The 25682-nt window shown below is 39.5% G+C and overlaps 1 protein-coding gene across 2 annotated transcripts in view; it reads left to right on the forward strand.

Moving 5' to 3' along the window:
* SEC16B (SEC16 homolog B, endoplasmic reticulum export factor) overlaps positions 1-25682 on the forward strand; it is a 602132-nt gene that overhangs the window by 300347 nt on the left and 276103 nt on the right. The gene's annotated exons all lie outside the window — the stretch shown is intronic.

Genomic DNA, 25682 nt, shown 5'->3' on the forward strand with positions numbered 1-25682 from the left:
CTATCATTTTACGTTTTTTTAGTTGTTTTTTTTTAATAAAATGTATATTTCTCTTGTGAGGTGTATCCAGTCCACGGATCATCCATTACTTGTGGGATATTCTCATTCCCAACAGGAAGTTGCAAGAGGACACCCACAGCAGAGCTGTTATATAGCTCCTCCCCTAACTGCCAAATCCAGTCATTATCTTGCAACTCTCAACACGCATGGAGGTAGTAAGAGAGAGTGGTGAAATATAGTTAGTTTTTTATCTTCAATCAAAAGTTTGTTATTTTAAATGGTACCGGAGTTGTACTATTTTATCCCAGGCAGTAAATAGAAGAAGAATCTGCCTGAGTTTTCTATGATCTTAGCAGGTTGTAACTAAGATCCATTGCTGTTCTCACATATGTCTGAGGAGAGAGGTAACTTCAGCGGGAGAATGGCTTGCAGGTTACTCTGCTATGAGGTATGTGCAGTTACAATTTTTTCTAGAAATGGAAAATGCTAGAAAATGCTGCTGATACCGGATTAATGTAAGTTAAGCCTGAATACAGTGATTTAATAGCGACTGGTATCATGCTTACTCTCAGGGGTAATACCCTTATAAAATTGCAATATAAAACATTTGCTGGCATGTTTAATCGTTTTTATATATGCTTTGTGATAAAACTTTATTGGGGCCTAGTTTTTTCCACATGGCTGGCTTAAATTTTGCCTAGAAACAGTTTCCTGAGGCTTTCCACTGTTGTAGTATAAAAGTTACAGTTGGTGCAGTTAAAATTACAAACTGTGACATCCAGCTTCCCTCAGGAGTCCCCTGTATGCTATAGGACATCTCTAAAGGGCTCAAAGGCTTTCCAAAGTCGTTTATTGGGGAAGGTAGGGCCACAGCAGGCTGTGGCAGTTTGTTGTGTCTGTTAAAAAACATCTATATCGTTTTTTTGATCCGTTTTTTGAATTAAGGGGTTAATCATCCATTTGCAAGTGGGTGCAATGCTCTGTTAACTTATTACATACACTGTAAAAATGTTGTTTGATTTACTGCCTTTTTTCACTGTTTTTCAAATTTTGACAAAATTTGTTTCTCTTAAAGGCACAGTACCGTTTTTTATATTTGCTTGTTAACTTGATTTAAAGTGTTTTCCAAGCTTGGTAGTCTCATTGCTAGTCTGTTTAAACATGTCTGACATAGAGGAAACTCCTTGTTCATTATGTTTAAAAGCCATGGTGGAACCCCCTCTTAGAATGTGTACCAAATGTACTGATTTCACTTTAAGCAATAAAGATCATATTCTGTCTTTTAAAAAAAAAAATTATCACCAGAGGAATCTGACGAGGGGGGAGTTATGCCGACTAACTCTCCCCACGTGTCAGATCCTTTGACTCCCGCTCAAGGGACTCCCGCTCAAATGGCGCCAAGTACATCTAGGGCGCCCTTAACGATTACTTTACAAGACATGGCGGCAGTCATGGATAATATACTGTCAGCGGTATTAGCCACACTACCTGAATTTAGAGGTAAGCGAGATAGCTCTGGGGTTAGACGAAATGCAGAGCATACTGACGCTTTAAGAACCATGTCTGATACTGCCTCACAATATGCAGAAGCTGAGGAAGGAGAGCTTCAGTCTGTGGGTGATGTTTCTGACTCAGGAAAGATGATGCAACCTGATTCTGATATTTCTACATTTAAATTTAAGCTTGAACACCTCCGCATGTTTCTCAGGGAGGTTTCAGCTGCTCTGAATGACTGTGATACAATTGCAGTGCCAGAGAAATTGTGTAGACTGGACAAATACTATGCAGTGCCGGCGTGTACTGATGTTTTTCCAATACCTAAAAGGTTTACAGAACTTATTAATAAGGAATGGGATAGACCAGGTGTGATGTTCTCTTCCCCTCCTATTTTTAGAATTTTTTTTCCAATAGATGCCACCACACGGGACTTATGACAGACAGTTCCTAAGGTGGAGGGAGCAGTTTCTACTTTAGCAAAGCGTACTACTATCCCTGTCGAGGACAGTTGTGCTTTTTTAGATCCAATGGAGAAAAAATTAGAAGGTTACCTTAAGAAAATGTTTGTTCAATAAGGTTTTATCCTACAGCCCCTTGCATGCATTGCTCCTGTCACTGCTGCTGCGGCGTTCTGGTTTGAGTCTCTGGAAGAGGCTTTACAGGTAGCGACTCCATTGGATGACATACTTGGCAAGCTTAGAGCACTTAAGCTAGCCAATTCTTTTATTCTGATGCCATTGTTCATTTGACTAAACTAACGGCTAAGAATTCTGGTTTTGCTATACAGGCGTGCAGGGCGCTATGGCTTAAATCATGGTCAGCTGACGTGACTTCAAAATCTAAGCTGCTTAACATTCCCTTCAAGGGGCAGACCCTATTCGGGCCTGGTTTGAAGGAGATTATTGCTGATATCACTGGAGGAAAAGGTCATGCCCTTCCTCAGGACAGGTCCAAATCAAGGGCCAAACAGTCTAATTTTCGTGCCTTTCGAAACTTCAAGGCAAATGCGGCATCAACTTCCTCTAATGCAAACAAGGGGGAACTTTTGCTCAGTCCAAGACGGTCTGGACACCAAACCAGACCCGGGACAAAGGTAAGCAGGCCAAAAAGCCTGCTGCTGCCTCTAAGACAGCATGAAGGAACGGCCCCCTATCCGGTAACGGATCTAGTAGGGGGCAGACTTTCGCTCTTCGCCCAGGCGTGGGCAAGAGATGTCCAGGATCCCTGGGTGTTGGAAATTATATCCCAGGGATATCTTCTGGACTTCAAAGCTTCCCCCCCAAAAGGGAGATTTCATCTTTCACAATTATCTGCAAACCAGATAAAGAGAGAGGCATTCTTACACTGTGTATGAGACCTCCTAGTTATGGGAGTGATCCATCCAGTTCCAAAGGAGGAACAGGGATAGGGTTTTTACTCAAATCTGTGGTTCCCAAAAATAAGGGAACCTTCAGACCAATTTTGGATCTAAAGATCTTAAACAAATTCCTTAGAGTTCCATCATTCAAGATGGAAACTATTCGTACCATCCTACCTATGATCCAGGAGGGTCAATATATGACTACAGTGGATTTAAAGGATGCTTATCTTCACATTCTGATAACAAAGATCATCATCGGTTTCTCAGGTTTGCCTTTCTAGAAAGGCATTACCAGTTTGTAGCTCTTCCCTTTGGATTAGCTACAGCCCCAAGAATCTTTATGAAGGTTCTAGGATCGCTTCTGGCGGTCCTAAGGCCGCGGGGCATAGCAGTGGCCCCTTATTTAGACGACATCCTGATACAGGCGTCAAACTTCCAAATTGCCAAGTCTCATACGGACGTAGTACTGGCATTTCTGAGATCGCATGGCTGGAAAGTGAACCAGGAAAAGAGTTCTCTATCCCCACTCACAAGAGTTTCCTTCCTAGGGTCTCTATTAGATTCTGTAGAAATGAAAATTTACCTGACGGAGTCCAGGTTATCAAAGCTTCTAAATTCCTGCCGTGTTCTTCATTCCATTCCCCGCCCTTTGGTGGCTCAGTTCATGGAAGTAATCGGCTTAATGGTAGCGGCAATGGACATAGTGCCGTTTGCACGCCTACATCTCAGACCGCTGCAACTATGCATGCTCAGTCAGTGGAACGGGGATTACACAGATTTGTCCCCTCTACTAAATCTGGATCAAGAGACCAGGGATTTTCTTCTCTGGTGGCTATCTCGGGTCCATCTGTCCAAAGGTATGACCTTTCGCAGGCCAGATTGGACAATTGTAACAACAGATGCCAGCCTTCTAGGTTGGGGTGCAGTCTGGAACTCCCTGAAGGCTCAGGGATTGTGGACTTAGGAGGAGACACTCCTTCCAATAAATATTCTGGAAGAGCGATATTCAATGCTCTTCAGGCTTGGCCTCAGTTAGCAACTCTGAGGTACATCAGATTTCAGTCGGACAACATCACGACTGTGGCTTACATCAACCATCAAGGGGGAACAAGAAGTTCCCTAGCGATGTTAGAAGTCTCAAAGATAATTTGCTGGGCAGAGACTCACTCTTGCCACCTATCAGCTATCCATATCCCAGGTGTAGACAACTGGGAGGCGGATTTTTTAAGTCGTCAGACTTTTCATCCGGGAGAGTGGGAACTCCATCCGGAGGTGTTTGCACAATTGATTCATCGTTGGGGCAAACCAGAACTGGATCTCATGGCGTCTCGCTAGAACGCCAAGCTTCCTTGTTACGGATCCAGGTCCAGGGATCCCAAGGTGACGCTAATAGATGCTCTAGCAGCGCCCTGGTCTTTCAACCTGGCTTATGTGTTTCCACCGTTTCCTCTGCTCCCTCGACTGATTGCCAAGGTCAAGCAGGAGAGAGCATCAGTGATTTTGATAGCGCCTGCGTGGCCACGCAGGACCTGGTATGCAGATCTGGTGGACATGTCATCCTTTCCACCATGGACTCTGCCTCTTAGACAGGACCTTCTACTTTAGGGTCCTTTCAACCATCCAAATCTAATTTCTCTGAGACTGACTGCCTGGAGATTGAACCCTTGATTTTATCAAAGCGTGGCTTCTCCGAGTCAGTCGTTGATACCTTAATACAGACACGAAAGCCTGTCACCAGGAAAATTTACCATAAAATATGGCGTACATATCTTTATTGGTGTGAATCCAAGGGTTAGGATTCCCAGGATATTATCTTTTCTCCAAGATGGTTTGGAAAAAGGATTGTCAGCTAGTTCCTTAAAAGGACAGATTTCTGCTCTGTCTATTCTTTTGCACAATCGTCTGGCAGATGTTTCAGACGTTCAGGCATTTTGTCAGGCTTTGGTTAGAATCAAGCCTGTGTTTAAGCCTGTTGCTCCCCCATGGAGCTTAAATTTGGTTCTTAAGGTTCTTCAAGGAGTTCCGTTTGAACCTCTTCATTCCATAGATATCAAACTTTTATCTTGGAAAGTTCTGTTTTTGGTAGCTATTCCCTCGGCTCGTAGAGTCTCCGAGTTATCTGCTTTACAATGTGATTCTCCTTATCTGATCTTCCATACGGATAAGGTAGTCCTGCGTACCAAACCTGGGTTTTTACCTAAGGTGGTATCTAACAAGAATATCAATCAAGAGATTGTTGTTCCATCCTTGTGTCCTAATCCTTCTTCAAAGAAGGAACGTCTATTACACAATCTGGAAGTGGTTTGTGCTTTAAAGTTTTACTTACAAGCTACTAAAGATTTTTGTCAAGCATCTGCTTTGTTTGTTGTCTACTCTGGACAGAGGAGAGGTCAAAAGGCTTCGGCAACCTCTCTTTCTTTTTGGCTAAGAAGCATAATCCGCTTAGCCTATGAGACTGCTGGCCAGCAGCCTCCTGAAAGGATTACAGCTCATTCTACTAGAGCTGTGGCTTCCACTTGGGCCTTTAAAAATGAGGCTTCTGTTGAACAGATTTGCAAGGCGGCGACTTGGTCTTCGCTTCATACTTTTTCAAAATTCTACAAATTTGATACTTTTGCTTCTTCGGAGGCTATTTTTGGGAGAAAGGTTTTACAGGCAGTGGTACCTTCCGTTTAAGTACCTGCCTTGTCCCTCCCTTCATCCGTGTACTTTAGCTTTGGTATTGGTATCCCACAAGTAATGGATGATCCGTGGACTGGATACACCTTACAAGAGAAAACACAATTTATGCTTACCTGATAAATGTATTTCTCTTGTGGTGTATCCAGTACACGGCCCGCCCTGTCATTTTAAGGCAGGTAATTTTTAAATTTAAACTACAGTCACCACTGCACCCTATGGTTTCTCCTTTCTCTGCGTGTTTTTGGTCGAATGACTGTATATGGCAGTTAGGGGAGGAGCTATATAACAGCTCTGCTGTGGGTGTCCTCTTGCAACTTCCTGTTGGGAATGAGAATATCCCACAAGTAATGGATGATCCGTGGACACCACAAGAGAAATAAATTTATCAGGTAAGCATAAATTGTGTTTCCTGTGTTGTTTTTTGTGGCCATTGTCATTTTTCATCCACAGATTATTAGATACCCAGGTATTACTGTTAACTCCTGTTAGTTTCACTTTAAATGTATACAGCTTTTACTTTTTTCATGCATTATATATTTTATAATGTTATTATGCTGCTCATTCTTATGCACAATAAAGAATTTGCGAGTAAATCATCCCTTTAAAGGGAAAGTCTGCTCCAGAATTTGTATTGTTTTAAAAGATAGATAATCCCTTTATTACCCATTCCCCAGTTTTGCATAACCAACACAGTTATATTAATATACTTTTTACCTCTGTGATTACCTTATATCTAAGCCTCTACAGAATGCCCCCTAATTTCAGTTCTTTTTACAAACTTTCGTTTTAGCCAATCAGTGCTCAACAGGATTGAGCACAATGTTGTCTATATGGCATGAACTAGCACTGTCTAGCTGTGGAAAACTGTAAAAATGCCCTGAGATAAGAGGCTGCCTTCAAAGTCTTAGTTTAGCTTTCAGCAAAGAATACAGAGAGAACAAAGCACATTTGATGATAAAAGTAAATTGGAAAGGTTGTTTAAATTTTCATGCCCTAGCTGAATCATGAAAGTTTAATTTGGACTAGACTTTCCCTTTAAGTATTCAATGCTGGTAACTTATGATTTTGCACTAATGTATTTGGCTGAAAACTGGTGTTTCATCGATTGTCAGTCACAGCAAAACCTGAATAAACTCATGTGCAGTAAATATTTTCTTGGCACGCCATTATATTTCTATCACAGTATACAGGTGGCCCTCGTTTTACAACGGTTCAATTTACACCGTTTCAGAATAACAACCTTTTTTTCCAGTCATGTGACTGCTATTGAAAAGCATTGAGAAGCAGTGCATTTATTAAAATAGCTAGTAGGTGGAGCTGTCCGCTTGTGTTGCAGCAAAGCCAAGCAAGCTGAAATTAATCAGTTTAACCAGACATGAGCTATCGAGCAGATTTCAAAGGAACAAGATCTTCCTGTCTATAAATCAGTCCAGATTGAAATGCATAGAAAGAACTGTTTGCAGAAAAATGCAAATTAAGTCTGTGTTGTGTGATTATTTTGTTAGGTTTATAATGCTGTTTAGCAAATATTTTTGTTCATTTAACTTAGTTTAATTATATATTATGTGTTGTGTGATTATTTTATTAGGTTTATAATGTTGTTTAGCATTTACAGTCTTTATTTCAAAGCTTAAAAATAATGTAGTAGGTGTTACTTATGACAATTTTGAGAGGGGCCTGGAACCTATCTCCCTCACTTCCCATTGACATACATTATAAACTAGGTTTCAATTTACAACGGTTTCGATTTACAACCATTCCTTCTGGAACCTAACCCCGGCGTAAACTGAGGGCTACCTGTATACAGTATGTGCGTATATGCAATAGTCATGTATACATATAATCTGTTCTAGAAACATTACACATTTTAATAATCAGGTTTTTCTTTTTTTGAAAACAAATTAGGAATATTGTAATCGTATACCTGCAAAAAAAAGGAAAAAAATTCTAAAATGAAATTAAATCCTTTGTATATTTCACACAACACACAGCCATTGGTTGCACATTCTATTGACCCAATTATTTAAACCCTTATTGGCCTCATCATTGTTTTACGGAGACTATTTAAACAATTAATATAAAAAATATATTTGTGTATTATTCTCAGTCGAATCTTTGCTTAGAATACCGTATTCTATCCAGAATTTGTTTTGTGTTTAATATTCCTTTAAAGTGTTTATAAAAGTACTGGTTTCTCTAGTCAGGGTCGAATATTTAAATCCTACTGGATCACCCATTTTACGCTAATAATGTATATCTTAAACCTCCACATTTTCTACATTTAGCCACCAATCAGCAAGCGCTACCCAGATGCTGAACCTAAAATGGGCTGGCTCCCAAGCTTTTATTCCTGCTTTTCAAATAAAGATACCAAGAGAAGGAAGAAAATTGATAATAGGAGTAAAGTAGAAAGTTGCTTAAAATTGCATGCTGTATCCAAATCATGAAAGAAATAATTTGGGTTTAGTATCCCTTTAATATAGGTGTTACTCTTTATCTTTGTAGATGTTGTATACTTTTAAATCAATGCTGGGTATACTTATAGTAAGATGCAGCTATCCTGAGGATTAAACCAATCCCCACAACACGGGGAATGTCTGAAAATAAAAGGGAAAGAAGAGCGCCACTTGGACTCAAGATAACAATTTATTGGCAATAAAGCCAAAAATAAAAATGATTATCAGATAGTTTTAAAAAAATAGCGCATAACACCCGCATCGGGTAGTAACTCTGTATAAGTCTTTGTTTCTCTTTACTTTGGATAACAGCAAGGTGTATAAATAAGGTAAGTCTCAAGAGAATCCTATCTTTTGACAAAGTTCCCCCGAGAGGGAACGAAACGCGTCGTGGGACTCACGGCTGTATATTCAGGCCATGCATCATTGCTGAAGCAGCACTTAAAATCACAGCATCCTTCCGCAACAAACGCTGACTTGGGCTTGTTTTTTCTGGCTCCCTGTTGAACACTGGGGACCCTTTTGAAGTAGTACCAGGAAGCTGTTATCCAAAGTAAGGAGAAACAAGGACTAATACAGAGTTACTACCCGATGCAAGTGTTATGCGTTTCTGTTTGACATTATCTGCTACGCATATAATGATTTTTATTTTTGTTTTTAGTGGCAATAAATTGTTATATTCTATCTGAATCATGAAAGAAAAAAGTCGTGTTTCATGTCCCTTTAAAGGAATAGGATCCTTTTCATTTCCTTACTCTTTAATCCTTCTCCAAGGATAGACTTATAACTACCACCTACTTTCTGTTTACTTTATTTGTTTATCTCCCCTGCACTAATATAGTCAAGTCTAGAGTTAGCTGTATCACATTGTTTTTTTACTGTTTAAAGTTATTGTTATGTTAAGTCATGAAGTATCACTTACTTATATAGTAATCGAATATGTACTTGTAAACAAGATGTTTCCATTTGGATTCCAGAGTTCAGGTAGGATTTATAGATGTCATACACTCACACACACTTAACGTGAAACCTACTCAATATACTACACATTTTAAGAAATTCTCCATTAGGAATTAATTATGACCACTCCGAACATTACTTTACTCTCACACAATGTGAGAGGTTTTCACTCAGATATTAAAAGACGCACTGCCCTCAATCAATATAAGCACTTGCGTGCAAATATCATATACTTACAAGAAACCTATTTTAACAGTTCGATCATCCCAAAATACTGTACCAAAGATTTCCCACAACATTACCACGCCACATCAGATGGGGGGGGGGGGCGGGAGGAGTCTCCATACTAATCCATTCCTCATTACAATTTACGCACTAAGAGACAATAGCAGACAAAGAGGGTAGATATATTTTAGTTCAGGGCCAGATACAGGGAATAGATATTCTCTTATGTAACATTTACGCTCCAAATGAGGAACAACATATATTTTTCCATAATATAATACAACTACTAATAGGATGGTCTAAATTGAGGAATCTCTTAGCGGGAGACTTTAACATAGACTTTCAGAAGTTTAGATATAAACCCCCACAAATACAGTCTAAAAAGAAGCAGAGACTGAGCTCTATAGCTAAAGAAATTGACTCAGCCCCTCATGATATATACTCTAAAATAGACTACATATTTATAAGGCAGGTATTACAACCGGTTCTCCGGTCGACAGACATAGTCCCTTGTGTGTGGTCCGACCATTCTATTTTGATAGCTAAATTAGGGAATATGAGGGATCCAAAAGGAATCCCATCATAGACATTTGACCCATCGTGCTTAAAGAATCGGATCACACAGTCCAATTTGCTTAAAGCCACAGGAAAGTATTGGCAGATTAATCTGGATTCAACTACCAATCCAATCCAATCTCGGTTTGGGCATCACATAAGACTGTAGTTAGGGGCATCCTTATTAAGGAGAAATCAATATTTAAAAAAAAAGATTAATTCACATATTACACAACTGCAAGACGAAATAGGGACTCTAGAAAGAGAACACAACAAAACACAATCCAAGCAAGCTTTACAATCACTCCAGAACAAGAGACAGACTTTAGCTTCATACTTAAATGAGCACTCCATAAAACTAGCGCATAGACTGAAGACCAACTATTTCATTTATGCTAATAAACCAGACAGATACCTAGCTAAGAAAATTAGGGACACCTACCAAGCAATGTCTATTCCTTTGATACAAAATTTAGCAGGTACTACTACATCTAACCCACAGGAAATAATAGACTTGTTTGCACAGTATTACAGTGTCTTTTATGATGGAGCAAAAGTAGCCCACACAGAGGAGACGAAAAAAACTCTATGCTCCTTTCTGGAACAAACTGATCTAAGTAGTATAACAGAAGCGGATCGCAAACTCTTAAATTCCAAAATTATGTATGCAGAAATAGTTCCTGTTATTAAAGATCTGAAGCCAGGGAAAGCTCCGGGGCCGGATGGCTTCCCTGGAGAATATTATAGACTTTTCTTTCATGTAATTAGCAAGAGTCCATGAGCTAGTGACGTATGGGATATACATTCCTACCAGGAGGGGCAAAGTTTCCCAAACCTCAAAATGCCTATAAATACACCCCTCACCACACCCACAAATCAGTTTTACAAACTTTGCCTCCTATGGAGGTGGTGAAGTAAGTTTGTGCTAGATTCTACGTTGATATGCGCTCCGCAGCAGGTTGGAGCCCGGTTTTCCTCTCAGCGTACAGTGAATGTCAGAGGGATGTGAGGAGAGTATTGCCTATTTGAATTCAATGATCTCCTTCTACAGGGTCTATTTCATAGGTTCTCTGTTATCGGTCGTAGAGATTAATCTCTTACCTCCCTTTTCAGATCGACGATATACTCTTATTTATATACCATTACCTCTGCTGATTTTCGTTTCAGTACTGGTTTGGCTTTCTACAACATGTGTAGAATAGAGTGTCCTGGGGTAAGTAAGTCTTATTTTCTGTGACACTCTAAGCTATGGTTGGGCACTTTTTTATAAAGTTCTAAATATATGTATTAAAACATTTATTTGCCTTGACTCAGGATGTTCAACATTCCTTATTTCAGACAGTCAGTTAGCGCAGTGTTAGGGTAACAGTGTAAGTCAGTTTCATATTTCATATTGGGATAATGCATATGAATAAATCAATTTTTTTCTTACCTTAAAATTTGACTTTTTCCCGTGGGGGCTGAAAATGCTTCATTTTATTGCGTCATTCTTGGCGCGGACTTTTTTGACGCAAATTTTTTTTTCTGTTTCCGGCGTCATACGTGTCGCCGGAAGTTGCGTCATTTTTGACGTTCTTTTGCGCCAAAAGTGTCGGCGTTCCGGATGTGGCGTCATTTTTGGCGCCAAAAGCATTTAGGCGCCAAATAATGGGGGCGTCATTTTTGGCGCTAAAAAAATATGGGCGTCACTATTGTCTCCACATTATTTAAGTCTCATTTTTTATTGCTTCTGGTTGCTAGAAGCTTGTTCACTGGCATTTTTTCCCATTCCTGAAACTGTCATTTAAGGAATTTGATCAATTTTGCTTTATATGTTGTTTTTTCTGTTACATATTGCAAGATGTCCCACGTTGAAACTGAGTCAGAAGATACTTCTGGAAAATCGCTGCCTGGTGCTGGAGCTACCAAAGCTAAGTGTATCTGCTGTAAACTTATGGTATCTGTTCCTCCAGCTGTTGTTTGTACTGTTTGTCATGACAAACTTGTTAATGCAGATAATATTTCCTTTAGTACTGTTACATTACCTGTTGCTGTTCCGTCAACATCTAATACTCAGAGTGTTCCTGATAACATAAGAGATTTTGTTTCTAAATCCATTAAGAAGGCTATGTCTGTTATTCCTCCTTCTAGTAAACGTAAAAAGTCTTTTAAAACTTCTCATTTTTCAGATGAATTTTTAAATGAACATCATCATTCTGATTCTGATAATGGTTCTTCTGGTTCAGAGGATTCTGTCTCACAGGTTGATGCTGATAAATCTTCATATTTATTTAAAATGGAATTTATTCGTTCTTTACTTAAAGAAGTCCTAATTGCATTAGAAATTGAGGATTCTGGTCCTCTTGATACTAAATCTAAACGTTTAGATAAGGTTTTTAAATCTCCTGTAGTTATTCCAGAAGTTTTTCCTGTCCCTAGTGCTATTTCTGAAGTAATTTCCAGGGAATGGAATAATTTGGGTAATTCATTTACTCCTTCTAAACGTTTTAAGCAATTATATCCTGTGCCATCTGACAGATTAGAGTTTTGGGACAAAATCCCTAAGGTTGATGGGGCTGTCTCTACTCTTGCTAAGCGTACTACTATTCCTACGGCAGATGGTACTTCCTTTAAGGATCCTTTAGATAGGACAATTGAATCCTTTCTAAGAAAAGCTTACTTGTGTTCAGGTAATCTTCTTAGACCTGCTATATCTTTAGCGGATGTTGCTGCAGCTTCAACTTTTTGGTTAGAAGCTTTAGCGCAACAAGTAACAGATCATAATTCTCATAGCATTATTATTCTTCTTCAACATGCTAATAATTTTTGTTTGTGATGCCATCTTTGATATCATTAGAGTTGATGTCAGGTATATGTCTCTAGCTATTTTAGCTAGAAGAGCTTTATGGCTTAAAACTTGGAATGCTGATATGTCTTCTAAGTCTACTCTGCTTTCCCTTTCTTTCCAGGGTAATAAATTGTTTGGTTCTCAGTTGGATTCTATTATCTCAACTGTTACTGGAGGGAAAGGAACTTTTTTACCACAGGATAAAAAATCTAAAGGTAAATTTAGGTCTAATAATCGTTTTCGTTCCTTTCGTCACAATAAGGAACAAAAGCCTGATCCTTCACCCACAGGAGCGGTATCAGTTTGGAAACCATCTCCAGTCTGGAATAAATCCAAGCCTTTTAGAAAATCAAAGCCAGCTCCTAAGTCCACATGAAGGTGCGGCCCTCATTCCAGCTCAGCTGGTAGGGGGCAGATTACGTTTTTTCAAAGAAATTTGGATCAATTCCGTTCACAATCTTTGGATTCAGAACATTGTTTCAGAAGGGTACAGAATTGGCTTCAAGATAAGGCCTCCTGCAAAGAGATTTTTTCTTTCCTGTGTCCCAGTAAACCCAGCGAAGGCTCAAGCATTTCTGAAATGTGTTTCAGATCTAGAGTTGGCTGGAGTAATTATGCCAGTTCCAGTTCTGGAACAGGGACTGGGGTTTTATTCAAATCTCTTCATTGTACCAAAGAAGGAGAATTCCTTCAGACCAGTTCTGGATCTAAAAATATTGAATCGTTATGTAAGGATACCAACATTCAAAATGGTAACTGTAAGGGCTATCCTGCCTTTTGTTCAGCAAGGGCATTATATGTCTACAATAGATTTACAGGATGCATATCTGCATATTCCGATTCATCCAGATCACTATCAGTTTCTGAGATTCTCTTTCCTAGACAAGCATTACCAGTTTGTGGCTCTGCCGTTTGGCCTAGCTACAGCTCCAAGAATTTTTACGAAGGTTCTCGGTGCCCTTCTGTCTGTAATCAGAGAACAGGGTATTGTGGTATTTCCTTATTTGGACGATATCTTGGTACTTGCTCAGTCTTCACATTTAGCAGAATCTCATACGAATCGACTTGTGTTGTTTCAACATCATGGTTGGAGGATCAATTTACCAAAAAGTTCATTGATTCCTCAGACACAGGTAACCTTTTTAGGTTTCCAGATAGATTCAGTGTCCATGACTCTTTGACAGACAAGAGACGTCTAAAATTGATATCAGCTTGTCGAAACCTTCAGTCACAATCATTCCCTTCGGTAGCCTTATGCATGGAAATTCTAGGTCTTATGACTGCTGCATCGGACGCGATCCCCTTTGCTCGTTTTCACATGCGGCCTCTTCAGCTCTGTATGCTTAACCAGTGGTGCAGGGATTACACAAAGATATCTCAATTAATATCTTTAAAACCGATTGTACGACACTCTCTGACGTGGTGGACAGATCACCATCGTTTAGTTCTGGGGGCTTCTTTTGTTCTTCCGACCTGGACTGTAATTTCAACAGATGCAAGTCTTACAGGTTGGGGAGCTGTGTGGGGGTCTCTGACAGCACAAGGGGTTTGGGAATCTCAGGAGGTGAGATTACCGATCAATATTTTGGAACTCCGTGCAATTTTCAGAGCTCTTCAGTCTTGGCCTCTTCTAAAGAGAGAAAACAGACAATGTCACAACTGTGGCATACATCAATCATCAAGGAGGGACTCACAGTCCTCTGGCTATGAAAGAAGTATCTCGAATTCTGGTATGGGCGGAATCCAGCTCCTGTGTAGTTTCTGCGGTTCATATCCCAGGTATAGACAATTGGGAAGCGGATTATCTCAGTCGCCAAACGTTACATCCGGGCGAATGGTCTCTTCATCCAAAGGTATTTCTTCAGATTGTTCAAATGTGGGGACTTCCAGAAATAGATTTGATGGCCTCTCATCTAAACAAGAAACTTCCCAGGTATCTGTCCAGATCCAGGGATCCTCAAGCGGTAGCAGTGGATGCATTGTCACTTCCTTGGAAGTATCATCCTGCCTATATCTTTCCGCCTCTAGTTCTTCTTCCAAGAGTAATCTCCAAGATTCTGAAGGAATGCTCGTTTGTTCTGCTGGTAGCTCCAGCATGGCCTCACAGGTTTTGGTATGCGGATCTTGTCCGGATGGCCTCTTGCCAACCGTGGACTCTTCCGTTAAGGCCAGACCTTCTGTCGCAAGGTCCTTTTTTCCATCAGGATCTCAAATCCTTAAATTTAAAGGTATGGAGATTGAACGCTTGATTCTTAGTCAAAGAGGTTTCTCTGACTCTGTGATTAATACTATGTTACAGGCTCGTAAATCTGTATCTAGGGAGATATATTATAGAGTCTGGAAGACTTATATTTCTTGGTGTCTTTCTCATCATTTTTCCTGGCATTCTTTTAGAATTCCGAGAATTTTACAGTTTCTTCAGTATGGTTTGGATAAAGGTTTGTCTGCAAGTTCATTGAAAGGACAAATCTCTGCTCTTTCTGTTCTTTTTCACAGAAAGATTGCTAATCTTCCTGATATTCATTGTTTTGTACAAGCTTTGGTTCGTATAAAACCTGTCATTAAGTCAATTTCTCCTCCTTGGAGTTTGAATTTGGTTCTGAGGGCTCTTCAAGCTCCTCCGTTTGAACCTATGCATTCATTGGACATTAAATTACTTTCTTGGAAAGTTTTGTTCCTTTTGGCCATCTCTTCTGCCAGAAGAGTTTCTGAATTATCTGCTCTTTCTTGTGAGTGTCCTTTTCTGATTTTTCACCAGGATAAGGCGGTGTTGCGAACTTCTTTTAAATTTTTACCTAAGGTTGTGAATTCCAACAACATTAGTAGAGAAATTGTGGTTCCTTCATTATGTCCTAATCCTAAGAATTCTAAGGAGAAATCATTGCATTCTTTGGATGTAGTTAGAGCTTTGAAATATTATGTTGAAGCTACTAGGAATTTCCGAAAGACTTCTAGTCTATTTGTTATCTTTTCCGGTTCTAGGAAAGGTCAGAAGGCCTCTGCCATTTCTTTGGCATCTTGGTTGAAATCTTTAATTCATCATGCTTATGTCGAGTCGGGTAAAACTCTGCCTCAAAGGATTACAGCTCATTCTACTAGGTCAGTTTCTACTTCCTGGGCGTTTAGGAATGAAGCTTCGGGTTGATCAGATTTGCAAAGCAGCAACTTGGTCTTCGTTGCATACTTTTACTAAATTCTACCATTTTGATGTGTTTTCTTCTTCTGAAGCTGTCTTTGGTAGAAAAGTACTTCAGGCAGCTGTTTCAGTTTGAATCTTCTGCTTATATTTTCAGTTTTTTTCTTTATAAGATTTAAACTTTATTTTTGGGTGTGGATTTTTTTCAGCGGAATTGGCTGTCTTTATTTTATCCCTCCCTCTCTAGTGACTCTTGCGTGGAAGATCCACATCTTGGGTAGTCATTATCCCATACGTCACTAGCTCATGGACTCTTGCTAATTACATGAAAGAAAACATAATTTATGTAAGAACTTACCTGATAAATTAATTTCTTTCATATTAGCAAGAGTCCATGAGGCCCACCCTTTTTTTGTGGTGGTTATGATTTTTTTGTATAAAGCACAATTATTCCAATTCCTTATATTTATGCTTCGCACTTTTTTCTTATAACCCCACTTCTTGGCTATTCGTTAAACTGATTTGTGGGTGTGGTGAGGGGTGTATTTATAGGCATTTTGAGGTTTGGGAAACTTTGGCCCTCCTGGTAGGAATGTATATCCCATACGTCACTAGCTCATGGACTCTTGCTAATATGAAAGAAATGAATTTATCAGGTAAGTTCTTACATAAATTATGTTTTTAAAACTACTTTAATGCCCCATCCCAACCATATCATGGAGGGCAACAATATTCCCACAGACTTACTTCATGCAAAAATAGTTGTTAAAAAACACCAGAAAAAACAAATTCAGCGCTTAGTCTGCAACCTAATACTGAATCTATTACAGATTCTTGTAGAACCATTGTGAATATTTGATGTAAATGTATCATTTTTTACACACTTATCTAAAGATTCTCAATATAAAAATAAACAAAATAAAAGATATACAGGGAGTGCAGAATTATTAGGCAAGTTGTATTTTTGAGGATTAATTTTATTATTGAACAACAACCATGTTCTCAATGAACCCAAAAAACTCATTAATATCAAAGCTGAATAGTTTTGGAAGTAGTTTTTAGTTTGTTTTTAGTTATAGCTATTTTAGGGGGATATCTGTGTGTGCAGGTGACTATTACTGTGCATAATTATTAGGCAACTTAACAAAAAACAAATATATACCCATTTCAATTATTTATTTTTACCAGTGAAACCAATATAACATCTCAACATTCACAAATATACATTTCTGACATTCAAAAACAAAACAAAAACAAATCAGTGACCAATATAGCCACCTTTCTTTGCAAGGACACTCAAAAGCCTGCCATCCATGGATTCTGTCAGTGTTTTGATCTGTTCACCATCAACATTGCGTGCAGCAGCAACCACAGCCTCCCAGACACTGTTCAGAGAGGTGTACTGTTTTCCCTCCTTGTAAATCTCACATTTGATGATGGACCACAGGTTCTCAATGGGGTTCAGATCAGGTGAACAAGGAGGCCATGTCATTAGATTTTCTTCTTTTATACCCTTTCTTGCCAGCCACGCTGTGGAGTACTTGGACGCGTGTGATGGAGCATTGTCCTGCATGAAAATCATGTTTTTCTTGAAGGATGCAGACTTCTTCCTGTACCACTGCTTGAAGAAGGTGTCTTCCAGAAACTGGCAATAGGACTGGGAGTTGAGCTTGACTCCATCCTCAACCCGAAAAGGCCCCACAAGCTCATCTTTGATGATACCAGCCCAAACCAGTACTCCACCTCCACCTTGCTGGCGTCTGAGTCGGACTGGAGCTCTCTGCCCTTTACCAATCCAGCCACGGGCCCATCCATCTGGCCCATCAAGACTCACTCTCATTTCATCAGTCCATAAAACCTTAGAAAAATCAGTCTTGAGATATTTCTTGGCCCAGTCTTGACGTTTCAGCTTGTGTGTCTTGTTCAGTGGTGGTCGTCTTTCAGCCTTTCTTACCTTGGCCATGTCTCTGAGTATTGCACACCTTGTGCTTTTGGGCACTCCAGTGATGTTGCAGCTCTGAAATATGGCCAAACTGGTGGCAAGTGGCATCTTGGCAGCTGCACGCTTGACTTTTCTCAGTTCATGGGCAGTTATTTTGCGCCTTGGTTTTTCCACACGCTTCTTTCGACCCTGTTGACTATTTTGAATGAAACGCTTGATTGTTCGATGATCACGCTTCAGAAGCTTTGCAATTTTAAGAGTGCTGCATCCCTCTGCAAGATATCTCACTATTTTTGACTTTTCTGAGCCTGTCAAGTCCTTCTTTTGACCCATTTTGCCAAAGGAAAGGAAGTTGCCTAATAATTATGCACACCTGATATAGGGTGTTGATGTCATTAGACCACACCCCTTCTCATTACAGAGATGCACATCACCTAATATGCTTAATTGGTAGTAGGCTTTCGAGCCTATACAGCTTGGAGTAAGACAACATGCATAAAGAGGATGATGTGGTCAAAATACTCATTTGCCTAATAATTCTGCACTCCCTGTACGTATAAAGAATACAGATTAAAAATTGAGAATATAACACATATCATATACACAAACACAATTCGAGTGGTTGTATAGAGCATAAAAGTCTCTCAATAGAGATAATCCAACATATGTCCTCAGATAAATTGTAAAACGGAAGAAACAGTACCTCAATTTCAATATTTCACAGAACAATGTAGGTATCAAATGTTCCTTGATTGTGTTAATATTGAATCCAGCAGTGCAGCTCCTTTTACGTCGTGCTTTCTTTGCTCGGCCCAGATATCCAGGTAATACATGTTACAGCTTATGTCTATCATCAGGGAGGACTTTGCAGTTCCCTGCTTTACAGCTTATGTCTATCATCAAGGAGGACTTTGCAGTTCCCTGCTTTACAGCTTATGTCTATCATCAGGGAGGACTTTGCAGTTCCCTGCTTTACAGCTTATGTCTATCATCAGGGGGACTTTGCAGTTCCCTGCTTTACAGCTTATGTCTATCATCAGGGGGGACTTTGCAGTTCCCTGCTTTACAGCTTATGTCTATCAAGGAGGACTTTGCAGTTCCCTGCTTTACTGCTTATGTATATCATCAGGGAGGACTTTGCAGTTCCCTGCTTTACAGCTTATGTCTATCATCAGGGGGGACTTTTCAGTTATGTCTCTGATGAAGCGCCACTAGAGGGCGGGAAACGCGTCAGACACCTTGCTTCTGTGTTTGTGTATTTTTATTCTTATGCAATAAATTTGCGAAGTTTGGCATTTATACTGTGTGCGGCTCTTCTATTTTTGGATACTACTTTGGGCGGATCGTTCCCGCACCCCAGAGCTCTGCACCTTGCCAGGATTGAGGGTCCAACTGCTTGAGGACTTTGCTGCTGCTATTGCGGATGACGTCATTTGCCCGGGACGGATCTCAGCTGTGTGTATCGTGAGCTGTTGCAGCTGCAACCTTACTTATTCTCTCGGGACTTTGCAGTTCCCTGCTTATGAGGATAGTGTTTTAATTATTTTCTGGGTAGTTTTTTCTCAGTCTTTAGTTTTTTTTCCGCCTGGAAGAGTGGTTCTATCAGACTGTAGTTCTTTTGGTTCGCTCAGATATATTTCTGATAGCTTCCTGGTTCAATCTCATTTTTCCCAGGTACTGTGTAGGTCCAGGGATCTTTGAACTGTGTAGATGCTCTGCTAGTTTAGTAATTATATTGGTTAGCCAATATTTTTCTACCTCTGTTTTTTTCTATCTATTTGATGGTTTGTAAATAGAATCAGATATACTCATTGTCTTTGAACTATTCATTCAGTTTCTGAGTTTCCTTTTCAGGCTTGTTAGTCTGTTATTTAAAGGTCTGAAAGGCCTTGATTTCTTAGTTTTCTTTATTTAGTTTTTCTGCCTATATTCTCAGGTTAGTTTGGATAAGAATTTATCCGCCTGTTCTTTAAAAGGTCAGTTTTCTGTTTTTGTTGTTGTTTTTCACCATAAATAGATTGTTAATCTTTCTGTCATTTTTGGTTCAGTCCTAGCTTGGCTTAGAACTAAGTCTGTTATCTTCCAAATGTTTTCCTCCTTGGAACCTTTGTATTGGTCTTGAGGTTTTTTTCAGGTTTCTTCTTTTGAGCCTATGCATCAGGTGGATATTAAAGGGGCATAAAACAGTATGAACTAACATAAGTTTCTAAATATATAATGCAGCCAAAGCTTACCTGCAAAACAGTTTCTGTTTTAACCCCTTTAATTCAGGCATAGTTTTGTTTGCAGCAAGCTCCCTCCTGGACTTTTCCATATGTGGAAGGTGCTATCCAGGACATAGCTTTTGCAGAATGCACTTGTGCATGTGCACGGTAGGGGGCAGAGTCACATGACACCTGACTAAAGCAGGGCACAGTATAATGCTGAAGCTTTCACAAAGGATGTGGCATTATCCCAATCGAAACGAGCAAACCACTTGGCAATAAACAATAGCAGTACCTGCTGTCTCTCCTCAACCCCCCTTTACCTGCATAGGTAAGTATCCTCCTGTGCACACTTTGTTATATGATACCACAAGGTTTTGAGTAGGACACTGATAAGGGGGTGGAGCAGGCTACACTTGGCAACACTACAGTATAAGTCATTTTGCTGATTTTTGGAAATTTTATTAAAATACTTATAAGCTTTTTTACACTTGTTTCACGCACTATTTAACCTCAGTTGACCCTTTTATACTATGAGTTTTCTGCACACGATATGGTCTTTTCTCAATCAATTTCCATTGCGCAGCTCTAGTTAACAGTTCTGCGCAACATAAAAGTTTCACAAAACACTTAAAAAATACATTACAAAGTACAGTTACACTCATATTAACACTGTCTAAAAATTATTTGAAAAAACAAAATACTGCACACAAAAGTTATACGGGCTCAAAGATAGATCTCAGGTGTTAGAAAAAAAGCAGATGCTGGGATTTTACATTGACATATATAGAGAAACATAAATTTATATGTATAGAGATATGTTTAACTATAGAGATAATTACAATATTTTACATTACAATCTTATGCACATCAAACACTATCTCAGAAGGATTTTCAAAGAGATATTCACATATAGATTTTGAGATATCTAGACATATATATATTCATATACTTATCTCGCTACAAATGGTTATATCAGTCCAAAAATCATCACATAGAGAAAAATTTATTTATAAATATATAGAACAAGTTCTGTTACGAAAACATTTTCTCAATATTAAATAATCGCATTTTCATGTACTCTTTTCAAGGAGAATACGTTAAGGGCTTTGCGCAACATATTACTATTTTTGTGTCTTTTTTTTTCTTTTTGTCTTCTCCATTAACTTCTATGGGGTATACGTGAACGCGCATGTGATTTGACTATTTTGATTACGCGGCTTAACAGGCGTGCAAAATAAGTTATTTTCAAACTTGAAATAGCTGCGCAACCCCAAATGCGATAACGCATGCAGTGTTTTGTCAACTCATTTCCCGTCTGACTTGCCCAAATTGTTTTCTGGCACTTTAACCTCCTTCTGGAAGTTTTTGTTTCATTTAGCTATTTCTTCTGAGAAAATGCATTTTCTTTATTTCTTTTCTCCTTATCTTATTTAGGATAAGGTGATGTTTTCTATCTATTTTATTTGGTACTTTGTTGTTCCTTCTTAATGTCTTAGTTCCATTGAATTATTCTAAGTTGCCTATTTATTCTGTATTCTGTTAACCCCTTAATGACCGCAGCACTTTTCCATTTTCTGTCCGTTTGGGACCAAGGCTATTTTTACATTTCTGCGGTGTTTGTGTTTAGCTGTAATTTTCCTCTTATTCATTTACTGTACCCACACATATTATATACCGTTTTTCTCGCCATTAAATGGACTTTCTAAAGATACCATTATTTTCATCATATCTTATAATTTACTATAAAAAAAATTATAAAATATGAGGAAAAAATTGAAAAAAACACACTTTTTCTAACTTTGACCCTCAAAATCTCCTACACTTCAACAACTACCAAAAAACTCCCATGCTAAATAGTTTCTAAATTTTGTCCTGAGTTTAGAAATACTCAATGTTTACATGTTCTTTGCTTTTTTTGCAAGTTATAGGGCAATAAGTACAAGTAGCACTTTGCTATTTCCAAAATTTTTTTTTTTTAATTAGTGATAGTTACATTGGAACACTGATATCTGTCAGGAATCCCTGATTAACTCTTCACATATATATATATTTTAAAAGAACACAACCTAAGGTATTAAACATGGGGTATTTTGACTCTTTCCATGCAACTATTTTACCACCAATCTATGCCAAAGTTTGAAGAAAAAAAAAAAGTGGTGATTTTTTGACAAAATAGCAATTCAAGAATACATTTACTGAGAACGTTAAGGGTTACTGCCAAATAACACCCAAATATGTCTTCAGCAGCATCTCCTGAGTACAGTGATACCACCCATGTATAGGTCTGTTGGGTTCTCTGGGGGCTAAAAGGCCTTATTTTTAGGGGGCGCATTCCAGTTTTTTAACTTGGAATTTTCACATCTGTCATCATGCACCCATGTCCTATTTGGGACATTTCTGAAGCCGGACAATGCAAATTACCCCCATCAAACCATATATTTTTAAAAAGTAGACACCCTAGGATATTTCAAATGCTGGTATTTTAACACTTTGCATGCACTAATTCAACCACCAGTCTTTGTCAAACTTTTGGGTAGTCATTTTGGTGTGTTATTTTCTCTTGTTAAGTGTGTTCAGTCCACGGGTCATCCATTACTTATGGGATATATTCTCCTTCCCAACAGGAAGTTGCAAGAGGATCACCCAAGCAGAGCTGCTATATAGCTCCTTCCCTCACATGTCATACCCAGTCATTCTCTTGCAACTCTCAACAAAGAAGGAGGTCGCGAGAGGAGTTGGAGTTTTTACTTAATTATTCTTCAATCAAAAGTTTGTTATTTTAAAATGACACCGGAGTGTGCCGTTTTTTGTATCTCAGGCAGTATTTGGAGAAGAATCTGCCTGCGTTTTTCCATGATCTTAGCAGACGTAACTAAGATCCGCTGGCTGTTCTCGACATTCTGAGGAGTAGGGTAACTTCAGAAAGAGGGGAATAGCATGCGGGGTCCCCCGCAAATGAGGTATGTGCAGTACATTATTTTCTGGAAATGGAATTGACTAAGAAAATACTGCTGTTATCCATATGATGTAAGTACAGCCTTAAATGCAGTAGTAGCGACTGGTATCAGGCTGATAAATGTATGCGCAGTTGAGTTATTTTCTAGGGACTAGAATTTGACTGAGAAAATACTGTTAATACTGAAATCATGTTTAAGCCTTATCTGCAGTGGAAGCGACTGGTAGCAGGCTTAGTGATAACTTTGCATGACATTCAAAATGTTGTTTTTAAAACGTTTACTGGCATGTTATTCGTTTTGTGAGGTACTTTGTTGAAAAATCTTTTTGGGCATGATTTTTTTCCACATGGCTAATGTATTTTCTGCATAGAAACCGTTATATCAGGTCTCCCACTGTTGTAATATGAGTGGGAGGGACCTTGTTTTAGCTCCTTGTTGCGCAGTTAAAATTCTAGCACAGTCTTCCTGTTTCTTCCTCCTTGATCCAGGACGTCTCTAGAGAGCTCAGGGGTCTTCAAAATTCGTTTTTGAGGGAGGTAATCAGTCACAGCAGATCTGTGACAGTGTGTTTGACTGTGATAAAAGTGTTAAATCTTAATTTGATATCCGTTTTTGGGTATTGAGGGGTTAATCATCCTTTTGCTAATGGGTGCAATCCTCTGCTAATTAATACTTTTCTCGTTAAGAATTGTTGACTATAACTGAATTGGTTTTCCTTGTTATTCAACTGTATTTTAAAAGCGCTGCAGCGTTTTTTATATTGCTTGTAAACTTATTGAAAGTGATTTCCAAGCTTGCTAGCTTCATTGCTAGTCTGTTTAAACATGTCTGAAACAGAGGAATCTGCTTGTTCATTATGTTCAAAAGCCGATGTGGAGCCCAATAGAAATATGTGTACCAATTGTATTGATATTACTTTGAATAAAGGTCAATCTGTACCGATAAAGAAATTATCACCAGACAACGAGGGGGAAGTTATGCCGTCTAACTCTCCTCACGTGTCAGTACCTGCTTCTCCCGCTCGGGAGGTGCGTAAGATTGAGGCGCCAAGTACATCAAGGCCCTTACAAATCACTTTACATGATATGGCTAATGTTATGAAAGAAGTATTATACAATATGCCCGAATTAAGAGGCAAGCGCGACAGCTCTGGGTTAAGGACAGAGCGCGCTGATGACACGAGAGCCATGTCTGATACTGCGTCACAATTTGCAGAACATGAGGACGGTGAGCTTCATTCTGTCGGTGACGGTTCTGATCCGGGGAGACCGGATTCAGAAATTTCAAATTTTAAATTTAAGCTTGAGAACCTCCGCGTGTTACTAGGGGAGGTGTTAGCGGCTCTGAATGATTGCGACACGGTGGCAATCCCAGAGAAATTATGTAGGTTGGATAGATATTATGCGGTACCGGTGTGTACTGACGTTTTTCCTATACCAAAAAGGCTTACAGAAATTATTAGTAAGGAGTGGGATAGACCCGGTGTGCCCTTTTCCCCTCCTCCGATATTTAGAAAAATGTTCCCTATAGACGCCACCACACGAGACTTATGGCAGACGGTCCCTAAGGTGGAGGGAGCAGTTTCTACTTTAGCCAAGCGTACCACTATCCCGGTGGAGGATAGCTGTGCTTTCTCAGATCCAATGGATAAAAAATTAGAGGGTTACCTTAAGAAAATGTTTGTTCAACAAGGTTTTATCTTACAGCCTCTTGCATGCATTGCGCCTGTCACGGCTGCAGCGGCATTCTGGTTTGAGTCTCTGGAAGAGGCGATTCGCACAGCACCATTTGATGAGACTTTGAGCAAAGTTAGAACACTTAAACTGGCTAATGCGTTTGTTTCAGATGCCGTGGTGCATTTAACCAAACTTACGGCTAAAAATTCCGGATTCGCCATACAGGCGCGCAGGGCGCTATGGCTTAAATCCTGGTCAGCAGATGTAACTTCTAAGTCTAAACTACTTAACATTCCTTTCAAAGGGCAGACCTTATTCGGGCCTGGCTTGAAGGAAATTATTGCTGACATTATGGGAGGTAAGGACAGGGCCAAATCAAAGGCCAAACAGTCTAATTTTCGTGCCTTTCGTAACTTCAAGGCAGGAGCAGCATCAACTTCCTCCGCTCCAAAACAGGAAGGAACTACTGCTCGTTACAGACAGGGTTGGAAAGGCAACCAGTCATGGAACAAGGGCAAGCAGGCCAGAAAGCCTACTTCCGCCCCTAAGACAGCATGAAGACAGGGCCCCCTCTCCGGAGACGGATCTAGTGGGGGGCAGACTTTCTCTCTTCGCCCAGGCCTGGGCAAGAGATGTACAGGATCCCTGGACGTTGGAGATTATATCTCAGGGATACCTTCTGGATTTCAAAACTTCTCCTCCACAAGGGAGGTTTAATCTGTCAAGGTTATCAACAAACCTAGTAAAGAAAGAGGCATTTCTACAATGTGTACAAGACCTCTTAGTTATGGGAGTGATCCACCCAGTTCCGCGAACGGAACGAGGACAAGGGTTTTACTCAAATCTAGTTGTGTTTCCCAAAAAAGAGGGAACCTTCAGACCAATCTTAGACTTAAAAATCTTAAACAAATTCCTAAGGGTTCCATCGTTAAAGATGGAAACCATTCGGACCATCTTGCCCATGATCCAAGAGGGTCAATATATGACCACAGTGGACTTAAAGGATGCCTACCTTCACATACCGATTCACAAAGATCATTATCGGTACCTAAGATTTGCCTTTCTGGACAGGCATTACCAGTTTGTAGCTGTTCCCTTCGGGTTAGCTACGGCCCTGAGAATTTTTACAAAGGTTCTGGGCTCACTTCTGGCGGTACTAAGACCACGAGGCATTGCGGTGGCTCCGTACCTAGACGACATTC

Source organism: Bombina bombina, chromosome 10 (genome assembly GCF_027579735.1).
Source record: "Bombina bombina isolate aBomBom1 chromosome 10, aBomBom1.pri, whole genome shotgun sequence".
Lineage (NCBI taxonomy): Eukaryota > Metazoa > Chordata > Amphibia > Anura > Bombinatoridae > Bombina > Bombina bombina.